This window comes from Bacillus rossius, chromosome 3, assembly GCF_032445375.1.
Source record: "Bacillus rossius redtenbacheri isolate Brsri chromosome 3, Brsri_v3, whole genome shotgun sequence".
Lineage (NCBI taxonomy): Eukaryota > Metazoa > Arthropoda > Insecta > Phasmatodea > Bacillidae > Bacillus > Bacillus rossius.
In genome coordinates, this window is record NC_086332.1 from 130301372 (window position 1) to 130318863 (window position 17492).

Below are 17492 nucleotides of genomic sequence, written 5' to 3' on the forward strand. Positions count from 1 at the left end.
GACAAATCAAACTTGCACAAAGAACACAGTTAACACTTGATTATAGAACAAATATAACCTTCAACAGGTTATACCTCGACACCACCAAACATTTCATTGGTATTTCATGTTCATTTGTTATTTAAAAAATATACAAAACATTCACTATAGTGAAGTGTCTTTAGTCCAACCTGATAAAATTCTTGATCATTATAACCCAAACATTAAAAAATTACATACACAAAATTATTTCAATTCTCCATACCAAATTAAAAAGTAACAAATCTTTCTTGCCCAACGAACACAATTAACACTTGATTATAGAGCAAATATAAACTTCAACAGGTTATACCTTGACACTACAAAACATTTCATTGGAATTTCATGTTCATTTTTCATTTAAAAAATATGCTAAATGTTCACTATAGTTAAGTGTCTTTAGTCCAATATGATAAAATTCTTGATGACATTAATTTGTTTACAATATCAACATGAACATACTTTACACAATAATCAAACATTGCATAGCTGATTGTCCAAATTGTTTCATTGATGTCCACATTGTTTCATTGACTCATACTAAAAAAGTACATACTCAACTTTCTTAAAATGTACCCTTTTTATTTTACACTTAATTAATTTTCCATGGTCTTAGTAAAGAGACGTGCCAATTAGCATCGTTTACTCTGTAAACATTGTGGCCTACCACAGCCTTTATTTCATATGGCCCATCATATAATTTGAAAAACTTGGATATCTTATTATCTATAAGGGATGACAACTTATGTGAAGCAATTAATACTTCATCCCCTTCCTTAAAACTTATTTGTCTGGCGGTTCTATCAAATCTGGCTTTCCTTGAATTAGCCTTATGCATTAGTTTTTCTTTTGCCTTATCTAACTTTTCTTTCAAATCTACAGCATCAATTTTAGGAAAGTTAATTCTATTTTGGAGTTTGGTGGTTGGTAACTTTTGTAGCATCAACTCGATAGGTGTAAACCCTGTACTCTCATGCCAACAATTGTTGATCAATTTCTCTACCTGGCCTACAATGCTGGCCCATGTGTTATGTTTCTCATTACAGTAAACCCTAAACAAACGCCCCAATTCTCTCATTACTCTTTCAGCAGGGTTGGCTGCTGGGTGATATACAGCAGTGTATCCTAGTTCGATACCTAAAATACTAGATAAGGTTTTCCAAACTTCACTCCGAAATTGGGGACCATTATCAGAGATTATTTTGTTAGGGATACCTATTTCTTTTACATAAACATCCATTATTTTATTTGTAACAACCTGAGCTGAAGCCTTTTTAATCGGATACAGTTTAACATACTTAGAAAAAATGTCTAAAACTACCAGTATGTTTTTGGTACCACCCCTGCCACTTGGTAAAGGTCCAAACAGGTCAACACACACAATTTCTAAAGGCTTGGTAGCTAAAACATTTCCCATGTATCCTTGGCATTTCCGATTCATTACTTTGGTTTGTGCACATAGTAAACATGATTTGATATTAACAGCTACCATCCTGTACATATCTTTAAAAACACAAAACTCTTGAATGTATTTAATAGTTTTGGTAACTCCAAAGTGTCCGCATTCTATATGCATCAAAGTACATATCTTTTTTCTCAGAGTATTGGGGACGCATAGTACCCACTTGGGTACTCTGCCGGATACATTTTGGAATAAATATTCACCCTCCATTACAAAAGTTTCTCTTATCACATCCCTATAATTTGGAGATCCTAATTCGTGTATCACTTTCTGTAGTCTGGGATCTTTACTTATTTCTTCTGTCAATTTCTTAGAAAACTCCTCTATTCCCTTTTCTACCTCTTGCATTTGTTTTCTTAAATTACGAATTTGGAATTCTTTCGTTCAGGCCGATTGTGAATCTGTTACAATTCTAGACAGTGCATCTGCAACAACTTGTTCTTTTCCTGGTACATATTTTATATCTAAATTATATTCTTGCAAGGATAAAATCCATCTAGTGATTCTGCCATGCAATAGTTTACACGAATCCATGTGGCATAAGGCCTTATGATCTGTTTGCACCGTGGTGTCCTTACCATAAATATAGATTCGAAATTTTGAGCAAGCAAATACAATACTTAGCAGTTCTTTCTCTGTAGTAGTGTAGTTTATTTCGGCAGAATTCAGAGCTCTACTGGCAAAGCTTATTGGAATTTGATCTCCTTCCCTATTCACTTGGAAAAGCATGGCACCAACTGCCTCACCTGATGCATCACAAGTAATATAAAATTCCTGATCTAATTTTGGGTGGTGCAATAAAATTTCCTTTTCTAATTCTTGTTTTAGTAGTTCTACTGCTCGCTCCTGTTCCTGTCTCCATTCCCAACACTGGTTTTTTTGTAACAATTTTCTCAATGGACTACAAATATTGCTAAAATTTGGAATATATTTCCGAAAAAAGTTGAAAAATCCTATCAACCTTTCTAATTGTTTTCTGTTTGTAAGTGATGGGTATTCCCTAACTGCTTTTAATTTTTCAGGATCGATACAAATTCCCTTAGCATTTACAATATTACCCAAAAAGTTAATTTCATCTTTCAAAAACTCAGATTTCTTTAAATTTGCAGTCATGCCTCCTTCTTGTAATTTTCTCAACACTAACTGTACAATTTTACAATGTTCCTCGAAAGTTTTAGTTGCAATCAAAATATCGTCTACATACACAGTTACCAAATTTAATACTTCAGGTCCCAAAACCTGTTAAAGCCCTCTAATGAAATGACTCACTGACACATTTAATCCGAAAGGCATCCTTTTAAAACAATATGTTTTCCCTTGATATGAAAAAGCAGTGCATAGTCTAGATTCCACATTTAAAGGGATTTGCCAATAAGAAGCTACTAGATCAATTTTTGAAAAATAGGCACAGCCTTCAAATTTCTGTAAAAGTTCATCCATAGGTTCTGTTGATTCTCTATCAGGAACAATTAACTGATTTAGTTTTCTAGCGTCTACACATTACCTTACCCCCCCATTTTTCTTGTTAACCACAACGAGTGGATTCAAATATTCGGAACTGCACCTTTCAATTATGTCCCCATCAATCATATTCTGTATTTCGTTTTCAACTGCTAGCCTCAAACTATATGCAACTGGGTAAGGTTTCTGTACAAAAGGTTGGTGTTCTTTCAGCTTCAGGCGACATTCGTATTTATTATTGAGCCCAGGGAAATTGGCAAACGCTTTACATTCTTTTTGCAAAATTCATTTAAACTCATACTGCTGTTCTGTGTTACCACTATGCAATATTATTTGTTCTACTCCAGTTTCTAAAATATGTTCCCTTTCTAAAAAATTACATTCTTCTTCAAAACCCATTTCAAAATCATTTCTCATTATAATTCGTAAATTAAATGAGTTGTTTCTAGCATCAGTTTCAGCAAAAGTAATTTGTGTCTCTTTTACATGTATATACTGCTTTGAATAATCAATGATAACCTCATTTGATTGCAACCAATCAGCTCCCAATAGTCCATCAACATTAAGTCCTTTAACTATTAGAAAAACAACCCACATAATTACTTCACCTATTTTGATTTCCATTAAAACTTGTTTTTTCACATTTTTATTTCTTACTCCAGTTGCTCCTATGATCGTGATATTTGAAACTGGTAGCACTGAAACTGCTTCCATTGCTTTACTTCCTAGTGAATTAAAATATTCTTCAAACATTGCGGTTACTTCACTCCCTGAATCAATTAATAATTTAACTTTTGTTTCGGTACCAACAATTTCACCCTGTATTACTGGACATAACCCCAGCTTGCCTTGAATGAATTTTGATTTTTCATTGAAATTTTGCAAAAGATCCTTCCCTTCGTGTGTAATAGTGGGTTCATTACAGCCCTGTTTTTTCAACACCTTGCATGACCCTCCTGCCTCTGCGAAATGATTAGGGAAAGTATCCGAGGCTAGATCTTCCCTATCTAAGAGTTTAAATTCCTTGCATTCCCTTGCTCATCATGTCTCTGCCTATCTTGTCTTTCCCTGACCCTCTCTTCCCTTGGATGTTCCTGCTGAGGTCGCACGTTACCTTGCAACTCTTGTCGATGGGGTCGCTGAACCTGTTCCCTCAGCATGCCCTCTGGAGGATGAAATCTCTCTCTGGGTGGTCCTCGCTGCCTTCCTGGGAGCTCTGGTTCCCTTCCCCTCAGTCCTTCCTCTCGCTCGTTCCTCCTGTCCAATGTTTCAAGCAATGCAATGACCTCTTCAACACTCTTAGTCCTAGCCCCCAAAATGCAGTTCTGTACTTGCTGGTAAAAATGGTGTACAATGTGGGAAATAAATCTTTCATCAGTAATTGGATTATTCAAAAACTTTGACTGTAAATACAACCTTTGAACATAAGGGGCCATGGGGCCATCCCTTGCTCTGTGTTTTCCTGAAAATAAATATTGTAGGAAATCATCTTGAATGTATATACCCCAATATTTGTTCAAAAATGCTATCTTTGCCTCTTTAAATGTTTTCCATTCATTCTCCTTATGCATTGCCCATTGCAATGCAGCCCCATCCAATTTAGTGATAAACAATTCTACCTGTTGATCATCTGAACCCCTAAGATAGCTAAATACTTTCTCACATTTGGTTATAAATTGTATTGGAGTTGCCCCTCGATCATCCCCAAATATTTAGGCACTGTTTTTTCGAAAGTGTTTACTTCGTCTACAGTTAAAACTGAATTTCTAATATTACCCTGTCCATCCCCTCGAATCTTACTCAACTTTTCCTCCATTTTTTGTAAACACTCTCTACCCACATCATCCCTGAAATTCTCTAACTGGTTATTTATTTTTGAATTTTCTGTAAATATTCGTTCAACATTAGCCTCAAAATTCTCCTTGACTTCCCGAATTTTCTTTTCATTGTAATAGATATTTTGGGAATTCTCAGTTACTTTTAACTGCAAATTTGTGATATCCCCTTGATTCTTGGTTATTTTGTTTTGTATACTTTCATTATGTTGTACGAGTTCTGAAGTTTTATTACTATGTTCCTGAACTGTTTTACCTGTTTGCGTCAAATTTTCCTGAACTTGGCCCACTATATATTCACAAGTGTTTAACCTAGACTGTACCGCCTCTATCTGCACTTCACAATTATTTACTTTGCATATACAGGAAGAGATCTGTTCATTAAGATCATTCCTAAGTGCATCAAATCGGCTCTCAAATGTATTGGTTAATTTTTTTTCAGTGGCATCTAATTTTTGTTCAGTGGCATCTAATTTTTGTTCAGTGGCATCTAATTTTTGTTCCATTATATGTCTAAATTCAGTCTGTCCTTGTGACATGTCATGTATCATTATCATTAATTTTTCTAACATTTGATGAGATATATCTGACCCCCCCATAACCTCTACTGGATTACCATTTTCAGGCTGTTCCATGTTTTCCGACTGCTCCTGTACCAATTCAATATTCAAATTAGGATCGGACATTCCTGAAGTTTCAGGAAAACCCGCAAGGTCATCCTGACTGTCTGTACTCATTTTTCTTTTGTTTTTACTATTATAAATTACCAGAAAACGTAAACAAACCTTTAAAAATACATTTTAAAAAACTTGAAACAATGATAACCACAAATACAAAAATTTAGACCGTAAGAATGTAAGTTTCTGTCCAACTTAGACTTGCTGTTTCCGGCGATTCATCCCTCGTTGTCCCGCGAAGTACCGATTCATCCCTCGTCCTGCGAAGTACCGAGATGATCTATGTTGCTGGAATCGTGTCCCACGATGTTCTGCGAAGCGCTGTTCTACGATGTTCTAAAATGTAGTTCTCGTCGCATTCCTTTCCCACGATGTCCCGCGCTGTTAAACGGTGAATGCTGGCTTCTCACGCTCGTCTTCGTCTGTCTATGTTTACAAGTGCGACGCGGAGATAAAAGTTCACACGATCCACACACGAATCACTCGTTCACAAGTTATAATTTTTCCGATGTTCTAAAAGGTTTTGCCAGTTTATTTAGTCATGATTGGCTTTACTTGATAAGTTTTTGCTGTTTTTCCGAATGTTTATTTTATCATCAGGCAGTGTCTAAATTCGTGCCCCACGACTGGGCAGCCATGTTGTTACGTTGTATGTTTTTGCCCGGCTAAGCACACATAGAAACGTAACAAAACAAAACAAACAATGTTCCTGAGGAATTTTTCATTACGGTGGTTCTACGTTATTTGGAAATAAAAGAGTTTATTAAATTAACTTTGTTTATTTCTTTAAAAAAAAATGTTTTTTCTCATTGTTACATGGCCTCAATACACAATTTTACAAATGAATTTAGTTAGAAAAACTTTGTTACTTGCACAGTTTTTGTCTTTTCTTATACAAATTTTAACGATGTATTTGAATTTTGATAGGATGAGGTCCAAATACATACCACAGCACCATACATCTTGCCGTTGATGGTCGAGGAGTCTTGTTACTTGCCAAAGAAAAAAAAAACTTAGTAATGTCCCTTGGTTAATTACCTAACTCAAGGTACCGTCGATCGCGGACCGTAATCTCACGATGTTGGGCCGATGCCGACGCCTAGGGCCTAAATTTCTAGTGAATTTGTCCGAAAAAAATGAACTTAGGTTGAAAAATTACGGCCTGGCCCCAGTCCCTAGGCGTTAAATTATCTCTTAGTAATTCTCCATTTGTCTTGCGACTTGCCGACGACGCGACCGAGTTCGGCGACGATCGAGCAACAAGTGACTTAGTCGACGAGATTACCTTCCCTTGTAAAGTTGAAATCAAGGGAGGCAACCCCGTGGGCCAACTGACCAATCAGCGCACATAATTCCAAAACATGACCATATAAGGAAATTCGTACGGGCACATCACTTAATGCCAGGGCTTGCCCTGATTGGCTGGCTAGTGGTAGCCTCCAGAGACCCTTCCAGACGGTCGCTACAGCTGTGCGTACAACGTGACGTGTAAATCCCAAACACGCATTTACAAAGTGAAAAATAACTTTCTGGCGCCAGAGTGTCGCGCCTGTCCGCTCTTCCTTCTGTACCTTCCAGACTATTCTCAAGATATTACACTAGCAATATCCAATAGAATATAAAATTACCCAAAAAATTCCAATACAATGTTCAAAATTTTAGTAAACAAAGTTGAAATTCATACCATATTAAAAACTTTTGTTTAAAAATGATGTCCTGTAAAATTATAATCTATACTGCTTTAAACAAAACAATTACTGACATTAATTATCGAATATCAAAATCAATTATTATGAACTGGAGTTAACCCTCAAATTAATAATTAAGTATCTCAAGGAAATAAGTATTTTGAGGCTTTCCATGAAATTTAACCAAAGTAATTAATAAAAATTCTTAACAGCTCTGAACAATTACCCTTATCTACATATCAAATTATTATTATCTTTCATATCAAAGTTATTCTTAATCAATATTCTTATGACCCCAAAAAATATATATATGTATATAACATACTCATTGTGCAATGCTACAAATCCTTTACAATCCATAGCCTTCCATTCAACTGAACACCCTTTCGTTGATCTCTTCCCCTCTTGCACAGCTATCCCCACTTCCCCCTGCTCATGCATGTACAAACGTCTCCTGGTACCAGTAGTTTGTTAGAAAACCCGTCCGTACTGTTGAGGCTACAAAAAGAGGGCATGTCCGGGTAAAAGAGAACATCTGATAACCCTATCCAGGTGCACCACATCATCTCAGCTTTGTATTAAGTGGTGGTACAAGGTCATCAGCAGACAAACAGCATGCAGCAATGGTAGTGTTCTTTCCACTTCTCATGATGGTGTTATGAACCTTCTTTCCTTTTCATGTCACCCCTTTAACATTCTTGGCATTACTGGAAAACCCAGACTCATCTAAATTCCAAATGTGTGTTGGTTTTGTTAGGCTCCAGACCTTCGGCTAGTTTCCAGTTGGTCTAGATTGCAAATACATAAAAACTTGAAACAATATTTCACCTGAAGTGCAGGTAGTCTGGTTTGTTGATGACTGTTAAATGACTTGAAATTGTTAATGTGATTCTCAAATGGTAATATAGTTGAAATATATTTGTATTTTTATTCTTTTTATAATGAAAGACTTAAAGTTTTCTGTACCAAATAGGTTCTAATGAAAACAATCATCACTTTTCGCCAATCATTATTCCTACTCCTGTGCCTCAATGAAAGAATGTCCCTAGCATCTCTTCGTCTAGGTATGAACTACGTCCCGGTGGACCAATAGACCACCCGGGCCTGCACTGCATATCTGAGGCAGAAACTTGAAACAAACAAAGGTTGAAACTTTAGATGCGACATGGCCTAGACCCCCAGGTGGTAAATTATTTGCCTCTTTATTCATTTATAATTTGATTAGCGAGCTGCCAAAAGGCATGATCTATCAGCACAACATTCCAAGAACGACTGAAGAAGCTACGTGACTGCCCGCAACGACGAAGGGAATAAGCAGTCATGTGACCTCAAAAACCAATCACAACACAATACGGACCAAAAACACAGCAGCCTGATAATTTTCTCGTCTCCTGAGAGTAACCATCATAAGAATTACATACAGAACCTGCGAATATCTGGGCACAAAATAAAAGTCTAAAAAATTTGTCCCACCAAGTTTTGCATCTGTCTCTTTGTCCTTCCTTTTACCAATACAATACACAATGTTCCAGAAAAACAACAATAGCTTACAAACAAATCCAAACGTAAAATATTGGAATAGAAGAAAATCAAAAGTAAATATAATACTGAAAAATCCATATACACAAATAATAACCTAGCAAACAAAAACAAAAACAGTAAAAACATAGCTAGACTGCTTTTATAAATGAAATAATTAAATATCAAAATTACTTAATAAGAATATTAAGAATGATAAAACTAGATCACTTTGACTTTGGATCAGTTAATCTGCTGATACTGCTTTACTGAGCATCCTGCAATGCTACATTTTATCTGATAAGGCCAGCTCTCTAAATTTTAGCTCCATTAAATGAAAAAAAAACCATGGACCAAAAATAGTTAAGAAATATTTTTTATTGTGATTTAAGTGTCTTGAGACATAACCTATTACTTTTACAGAAATAAATGTACTCAATGTTTGTTGTTTTTAAATGGTGTATTCAAACCATGTTGTTCAATAAAGTCTTGTACGGTAGTTTTCACATTTGTTTTACAAGTTTCTGTTAATTTTTTGAAGCTAGCACAATCTTTTTTCTTCTGTTTTTAATAGTGGCTCTTTCTTGTCATTTGTAACTTTACTGATTGCCTTAGCTAATGTCCCTACTGAAAAGTAAACTTTTTTTCTGATTTTAGCAAACCGTGATATAGCTAACTTAATATTGTAGTAATGTACAAACCCCTATGTTTAGCTTAGAAGGATTTGTTAGGAGTGAAAATGTTGGAATAATATTTATAAATCTGGTTTTAGTGAGTCGTTGAAAAGGAGAGCTACAGGGTTTCTTAATGGGATTGCTTTCCTCCCGCCACTGCTATTTTGGTTTGAATCTGGGTGCTGTCCTGATCACATTATTAAACTGGGAAGCACAGCAGTTGTTGCTGGTGAGTTCGTACTTGTCACACCCATGCATCGTACAGTCGTACAGCACTGTCTTAGCCACTATTAACCCACTCTTCAGGCTTACATGCTACACTTTGTTATTACTGCATACCTGCTTCAGTCGCAGCTGTGCACCTACTATGGGTGTGGATATTTTTAAAATCTAATTATTTAAAAATTATGATAGGGATAGCCTTTGATGTTTACCTAGTAATTTAAGATAATGCAGAGATTTTTGTATCTATGATCAAATATTTTTCTTATTAATTATTGACATTAAAACTGTTAAGATGACTTTAAATTAATTAGTGGTGATTTGTACAGGTTTAGTGATAAAGATGCAAGAAATTGTGTTTGTTGTTAGAGGTAGAGGTGGTGTTTTAGTGGTTCGATCATTTGCCTTTCATTAAGGGGATCCAGGTTTTACTCCTGGCAGAGGTCAATCCTTAATTTTTCGCAATCTGGAAATGTGGCAAATGGGTCATTTTGTGTGAAATCAACACAATAAAATAAAAAAAAATTTACTTGACCACCTCAAAATTTGATGAAATTTGGTATGAAAGTTTTTCTCATAAAAATTAAGAAAAATGCCCCTTTTTTTTCTCTCAAATATCTCAAACGGTTTTAAAATTACAGCTATTTAAATTTTCTCAAAATCCTTAAAATATATATATATTTAGAAATCACCATAGCTTTTCTCCTAATTGAGCTAGAGAAATTGGAGTGTGTCATTTTACTTAGTTTTAAATGCTCTTTATTTTGATGTACAACACAACAAACTTTGATATAAAAAGTGTTTTTGAGAAATAAAATTCAAAATTTTTATTTTCTCTAAAAGTGCATTTTTGAAATTTTTTAAAAAATTCTTATAAATAATTAATATTTTTGGTAAGTGATTCTCAAAATTTCAAAGTGTGAGGCTAATGATGGTTAAATAATAATTTTAAAAAGGGTGTGTTATGAAACTGTTAGTCTACCTACTGTAGGTAGATTTCTTTACTATATTACATTAATCATGAAATTAAAATTTTTTAACACTTAGGTACATCTTAGGCTAAAGTTATTCAGAACTTCATGATTTGTGAAGTTTTTATGGCTTCTGTAAAGGTAGGATGACTCAAAAACCTTCTAGACAAGAGGGGGGGAAACAAAAATTATTGTATCATTGATATTTCCATTGTACACCTATCCCTCACTTAGCACGTCTTCAAATTGCGCGGATTCATTTAGCGCGATCTGAATTTTACTGCCCCAGTCTTGAATATCACGTCTGTAAATTTCAGCGCAAAATCTCTACAGGCAAAAAAAAAAGTCGGGCACGACTCCACGAAGTCTGTTTCAACTTCTGTAAACAACAGAAGTGCCGTGGGATACAGTTAGCCAAACAAGGTGGGAAGAGATGCGCACGCAGGTCTGTCTATGCTATCGGCTGTTGTACAAACATCAGATATGGCAAGTTAAATTGCGGCTAGGAGTGTAAAGAACCAAATGTTTTTACGTCCACGCGTATGTCTCTGTGCCATACCGTTGTCGCCTGGCCACAAACCGGGCCGTGAATGCAGTCTAGCCTGCGGCAGGGAATTCACACAAACAAAAGCAACATCTGCCCACTCAGATACCGGTAACTGTGCGTGTTTGATCATTCATAATGCATTGTGTTCAAGTATTTGAGACAAAACTAGAAGTATTACGGCATGCAGAATGTCATGAAGGCCACAGGTATGTTGGTCGTACTTTAGTTTTTGGCACGTCTACTGTGCGCACAATCGTAAAAAATGACTAACAAACGTTTATATAAGTCTAATGCTGTTGGTTGTACTAGCGGGAATATATTTGACATAAGATACCAGAACAGAAATGAACAGATGATTCACATGGAAAAGGTTGTTAAATGTATAGTGCAATGAAAAAATTATCTTTGGCCTGACAGGAATGGTGTGAACCAGGTGGTGATACGTGAATAAGCACTTTAATTTTTGAAAAATTAAAATGTAAGCATCCGGACAGTAATATCGATTTCACTGTCAGTAAAGGATGGTTTGGAAAGGTATGCAACGTGAGTTAAAGGTCACGCCCGGGCAGGCAAGTCAGTAGCCGACTGACGATAAAGTACATAACCACGTATCTTCCGTTACACGGTGTCGTATTTGTCATACAAAGTGCGATGGGAGGCATATAAAGATAAATGGTGTGATATATTTATTTTTGAGTTTTATTCAACTCATTTATATTACGTAAAGTATATTTTCCGACACAATTTTGGAACACATTAAACAAATTAGTCTTGCTATTTATGGAAACTAATGCTTCAGAATACGCTATTTGGAATAACATGAGCATTTTTAGGAACTAATTAGTCATGCTAAGTGAGGGATAGGTGTAGTGTATGTGTTTTTCCTCTATGGCATATCAGTTAGTAAATTTTAATGTATATCTTTGTTAACTAAACTTCTTTGCATAAGTAACTTGATATTTTATAAAATTTATTTCTATTTTCAGTTTATATATTTGTATTAATAATCTTTATAAAATTCTCTGGTACTGTTTTAAAACAATGACACAAAATAATTTATTGAAAATAGCTGAAAGTCAATTTTAGAATATTGAGAAAAGAACAGAAGGAAATTACATTCTGTTTAAAACCAGCTGAACTGACTTTGACGTCTAATTTTTAAAACCGATAATTATGATATTGATACTTGATTTATTGAGGTGAACTGTTATTTTTATTATATAATAAAAGAAAGCTAATTAATACTCAAGAATTTAAGAAGGTTTCATTTGGCGAAGCCATTAGAAAAATGAAGACGATTTCACTTATCATCGAACACAAAGTTATGCCGAATAATTGAAAAGAAAATCGAGAAACAAAATTTAGATCATGATCCAACAAAGTTGAAGCCATCAATTTCTAAAGAGAGGCGTTCCCAGGTTGAAGCCAATGATTTCCGAATTTTAGGCATCTCAGGATGGAGTTGTAAGAAAAACTATTCTAAATAGTTCATAGCACTCCGAACTACTACCAGGTTGGTGGTATCGTCCTTCGATCACACTTAACTAAATTCGAGACACATTAAAATTATTTTATCAAATACCAGACTGCTAAATATAATTGTAAAGTTGAACAGAGTGATAATTAACCGAATGATGATCGATAACATGGAACTCTGATTGTGTACCCAACAAAGACATACTCTACCGATTTAGCAAGTTAGCATACAGAAATAAAAATAAAAAATTCTTAAATTTGTGATTTCAATTTTAGAGACACTTAACAAATATTGATATTGTCAGTATACTAAATGTATTATAATTTGAATTCAGAACTGAAATGATATTAATTAAACTTCACTTAAATATACAAATATTGTGTTACTCATATTTCACGTAACTCAAACCATTAATACAACCATTTTTTGGTTTGATTTCATTAAATTAATATAACAGGTCTAAGTATTCGAGTTAACCATATATCAATACTAATGACCAATTTTTGTAAAGATTTGATAAAGAAGGATCCGATACTTCTTCAGATGTTATTACATAAATCCTTCCTGTACGAGTACAAAGTACATCTCTCAGTGGTATCCACAATATGTCCAGTTTTCTTGGATATGAAATGATGATGAAAAACCAGCAGGTTTCAGAAATGTCACTTTTAGTTAATCTTCTTTATTCTTTTCCAACACATATTCCAGCCACCACTTTTGGTGATATACAGCGGTTATATATCCACTAACTTTTGTCATTTGTAGTTTTTCAAGGCATTTTTGGATGGTCACTGTTTCCTCTGTTGTATCTTCAGAGAATATTTTTACACATATCTTTGATACACTTAAATGTACAGCCATATAAGCATGATATTGCTGTGTTCCCTTAATAGTTACTGCTTGGCTGAAACAGTTATTCAGAAATTTCTCAGACTCAACATACGCATCTTTTGTGGAGAAGGTGAAATTAATTCCCGATCAACTGCCCATTCATAAAGTTGGATAGGTGTTAAAATTTAGTCATATGGACGTTGTAGGCTTGCTCTTGCAGCAAGTCTCTTCACTTAGCCCCCAACTCCATCACATGGTCCTTTTCCATGGGCAGTAGTGGAAGAACAATTAGTTGATAAAGTTTTTTCTTATTTTCGTATTGTGCATAGCATCCATCGGAGTAATAAAAAATCTTTTTTTGGCACTAATAGAAACTTTTTTTGTCATGAATTAGACAAGTTTTTTTCTGGAATGTATACACAGAAACAGTGTTATACTGCAAACATGGTAAAATTACAACAAAACTTAAATGTTTAAGTTTATTATTCTCTCTGTAATAAATCACAAATGGGTGTATTGTCAATGGTCACTTGCCCAGTGGAAACTTTGAGCTTCGTCCTGAACGACAATATTCTATTTTTCAGAGAAACCTAGGTTTACTACAAACTCAGACTCTTTAGTATTTTCTTTTTTGTCATTAATGAATGATGACTGTTGTCCATTTGTCAAAGCTCCTAATTTCGTATTTTCTATCATTAACTTCATACACAGACTGAATGTGTACAACTTTGGCCTGCCAATATGCAATGTTTTGGTCTCAACTCGGCAAATTTTGAAAAACCTATTGTAATATCGGAGAATCTTTCCTTAAACAATAATTAAGCTTCCTTCAGATTACACAATATTAGTCATTGTGACATTTTTGTTTTATTTCATTTGAATAGACTACAGACAATCAGTCCTTAATACTGCTTATTATATTCTGCTTATATCTTCACTTTCATAAAATGACTTTACTTTATTGACAATAGCTTTTGAAGTAGCCTTTCCAGGCTTTGGGTTAGGGCTTTCTAAAAAAAAAACCTTTTCTTTTAAAATTTTTTTGCCTGTCTCACCATATAATTTGGTGCATTAAATTCCAGCATTATTTTTCTAATGTCCGATTTCTCTGGGCGACACGTAAATATCATTAACTTCTAAACTCTATTTGTTAATGTAGAAAACTTTTCTTTGAGGTTTTGTAAAACTGACTCATCTAGATTCTCATCATCACTAGATGAATCTTCAGCTGCTAAAAAGAGTTTACGCTTCAATGCAGAGTTTATCTTTTTTACTTTCTGTGTAGAATAATGCTCAATAGTGAATTTTATTAACATTAATAGGAGACTTCTAGTTCAACTATTGAAGTATTTAATTGTTCAATTACTATTTTTGGATCTAAAGAAAAGAATGGGTCATGTGGCTGAGAACTGTATTCCTCGCTAGTTTTGATTGGAGGACAGAACAGAGGGGCCAGGTTGATTAGTATTGTCTACCTTTAAATTTCCAATTTAATTTCTACAAAAATCACAAATTTTGGCTTTTTTTTATAGTTATTTTAGATTTTAAACTTAACATCCAAGATGTTACATTTTTCAGTCTCTTTTTATATCCCTAATTGTGTGATTAGTTTTGTTTAGCAGGTTAAAACATTGTAATTGAATTAATTTGGTTTTGCTTTCCATTGTGTGTTTTAAACAATTTTTTAAACTTTAGAAAACTACCATCTTATAGACCTAGCTTATTGTATTTTTCATTGTGTTTTTCAAAGAGCTTCAATAAATGTTTATCATGTAGTACTTACAAAATAATATTCTTGTAAACACTCACTAAATATAAAAAAACTTTCAAGGAATTAATAGAACTTATATTTTAACATATTTGAGCACAAAAGATTGTTCACTTTTAAACACTTACATTATGTACTCACATCCTACTGATACCAACTGCAGATGCAGACTAAACAATGCAACACAGACAGAAGAGAGAACTGAAAGTGAGCCTGTCTCAACCTGACTGTGAGGCTCTTGTCAACTCATGAAACAACAGACCTACCCACTATTAGTCACCTTTCATGTCACAACTTGAACAGACTCTGCTGATTGTTATTTATGAGTGGCTCCTTACATTTTCAAATAAAATGCATTATAAAGTACGTTATAAAAACTATTTCAAACTTAATTTTTAAAAAAATGTTCTTTTGTAAATAACTAAATTGTTGTCTTATAGGCAACTTCCTAAGTACATAATTAATTATGGTAATAATCACCATCATAAATTAAGTAAAGTTAGGGTACAAGTATTAAACTGAAACAAAAACTTATAAAACCCCTATTTAAAAATTATTATTTTACTATGAACCCATTAGCCTCCTACTTTGAAATTTTGAGAATCACTTACCAAAAGTATAACCTATTTATTAGAATTTTTTAAAAATTTTCTTAAATGCACATTTTGAGAAAATCTGAATTAAAACTTTGAAATTGATTTCTCAAAAACACTTTTTATAACAAAGTATGTTGTGTTTTACATCAAAAGAAAGAGCATTTAAAACTGAGTAAAATGACACCACTCCCATCTCTCTAGCTCAATTAGGGGAAAAGCTATGGTGATCTCAAAATATGTCTGTTACGTTTTTTTGACGGATTTTGGGAAACTTTTCAAAACCATAATTTTCAAACTGTTTGAGATATTTGAAAAAAAAATTGGCATTTATCTTACTCTCTATGAGGACTACTTCATACTAAATTTCATCAAATTCTGAGGTGGTCAGATTTATACCCAGTGTTGATTTGATATGGAATAACCCAAATGTCGCAGAGAGCTGTTAGTTTATCCCCATGTAGTTCCTCTCCTATTTATTCTTTCATTGCCCCATGATCACTGCCTCTACTAATTCAAATGTTAACTAATGTTACGCCATAATGCATTCATCCGGCCAGTTCAAGTAATTTTTTTTTATAATTTATAAAGGAAATATGCTTTACGGCAGGAATAAGTCTTGTTAGTTGTGCGATGTTATAAATAGTGTAAATATTTAGAATTTTTAATTTCTGTTAACAGGTAAAATGGTAAATGAAGTTACTGTTGCCATGGATTCTGAAGAAAAAGTCACAGATGATGCTCTGGATCTGTCAGAATTGGAAAACCACAGTGAGATTGTGCAGAACGTAAACGCTCTGCATCAGAGTGTGGACAGAATTGACAAGATTGTGGACACACTGTGTAAAAGTGACATTTATGCCAGCCTCGATGTTGAGAGCCGTGTGAAGCACGATTTGTTTGTGTCTTATTCACTTAACTCATTATTTTGGATGTATTTGCGTACAAAGGGGTGCAACCCGGCACGTACCCAGATTAAGTCAGAAATTGGTCGTGTGAAAACTTACTTCGATAAATTTCAAAAGATACGTGATCGTAAGACGGTAATGCCGCGCATAGATCAAGGTGCCACTAAGCGGTTTGTCAAAAGTAGCCTGTGGGAACCACAGAAAGAAAAGAAAAAGAAGCAGTGATACTTCATTTGTGTTGTGTTTTAACTGAAACAGGAGCAGTTTTTTTTTTATTTTTTACTCTTAATGTTGACAGAGGACATTTTATTATTTCTCATTAGAAAGTTAAGTTTTGACCAGGAAGTCAATAACCAAAATTATGTATTATTTGTCTTGTACATTTTGCCATACCCTAAGAAGTTGCATAAAAATTGTTTTATTTGTCAATGACTGGCCTATGTTTAGCAAGAAAAGCATGAGACAGGTACTTATGTACTCAGATTTTGCAAGATATATTGATGAATTTTTTTCTCAATCGGCAGTAAAATTATATTAAATAATATTTAAGCTAGTTAAAATAATTTAAATATTTTTCCAGCAATTTGTTGTGAAAGTTACAAGGTTGGTATCAAGTAGAGCCAGCTGACCTATCTGAGGGACGGAAGTGAGTAGCCAGTGAGGATGCAGTCCTGCCTCCAAGATGACAGACATATCTGCAGCAGTTCATTTTATAGAAATTTAAATATTAAGTATATTAGTAAATTGTGCTGCAGTAGTGTAATGTGCTGGTTCATGGTGATGCTTAGAATGCTAGGAGTTGGTCGGATACTGTGGTCACCTGTTACAGTTGGACCTTCCAC

The 17492-nt window shown here is 34.2% G+C and overlaps 1 long non-coding RNA gene across 1 annotated transcript in view; it reads left to right on the forward strand.

The window, feature by feature from the left end:
• Nucleotides 1-17193, forward strand: part of LOC134531246 (uncharacterized) — a 38785-nt gene extending 21592 nt beyond the window's left edge. Inside the window, exon 2 of the long non-coding RNA XR_010074973.1 lies at nucleotides 16424-17193. This is a non-coding gene — a long non-coding RNA (uncharacterized LOC134531246). The remainder of the gene's footprint in view (nucleotides 1-16423) is intronic.
• The last annotated feature ends 299 nt before the right edge of the window (nucleotides 17194-17492 follow it).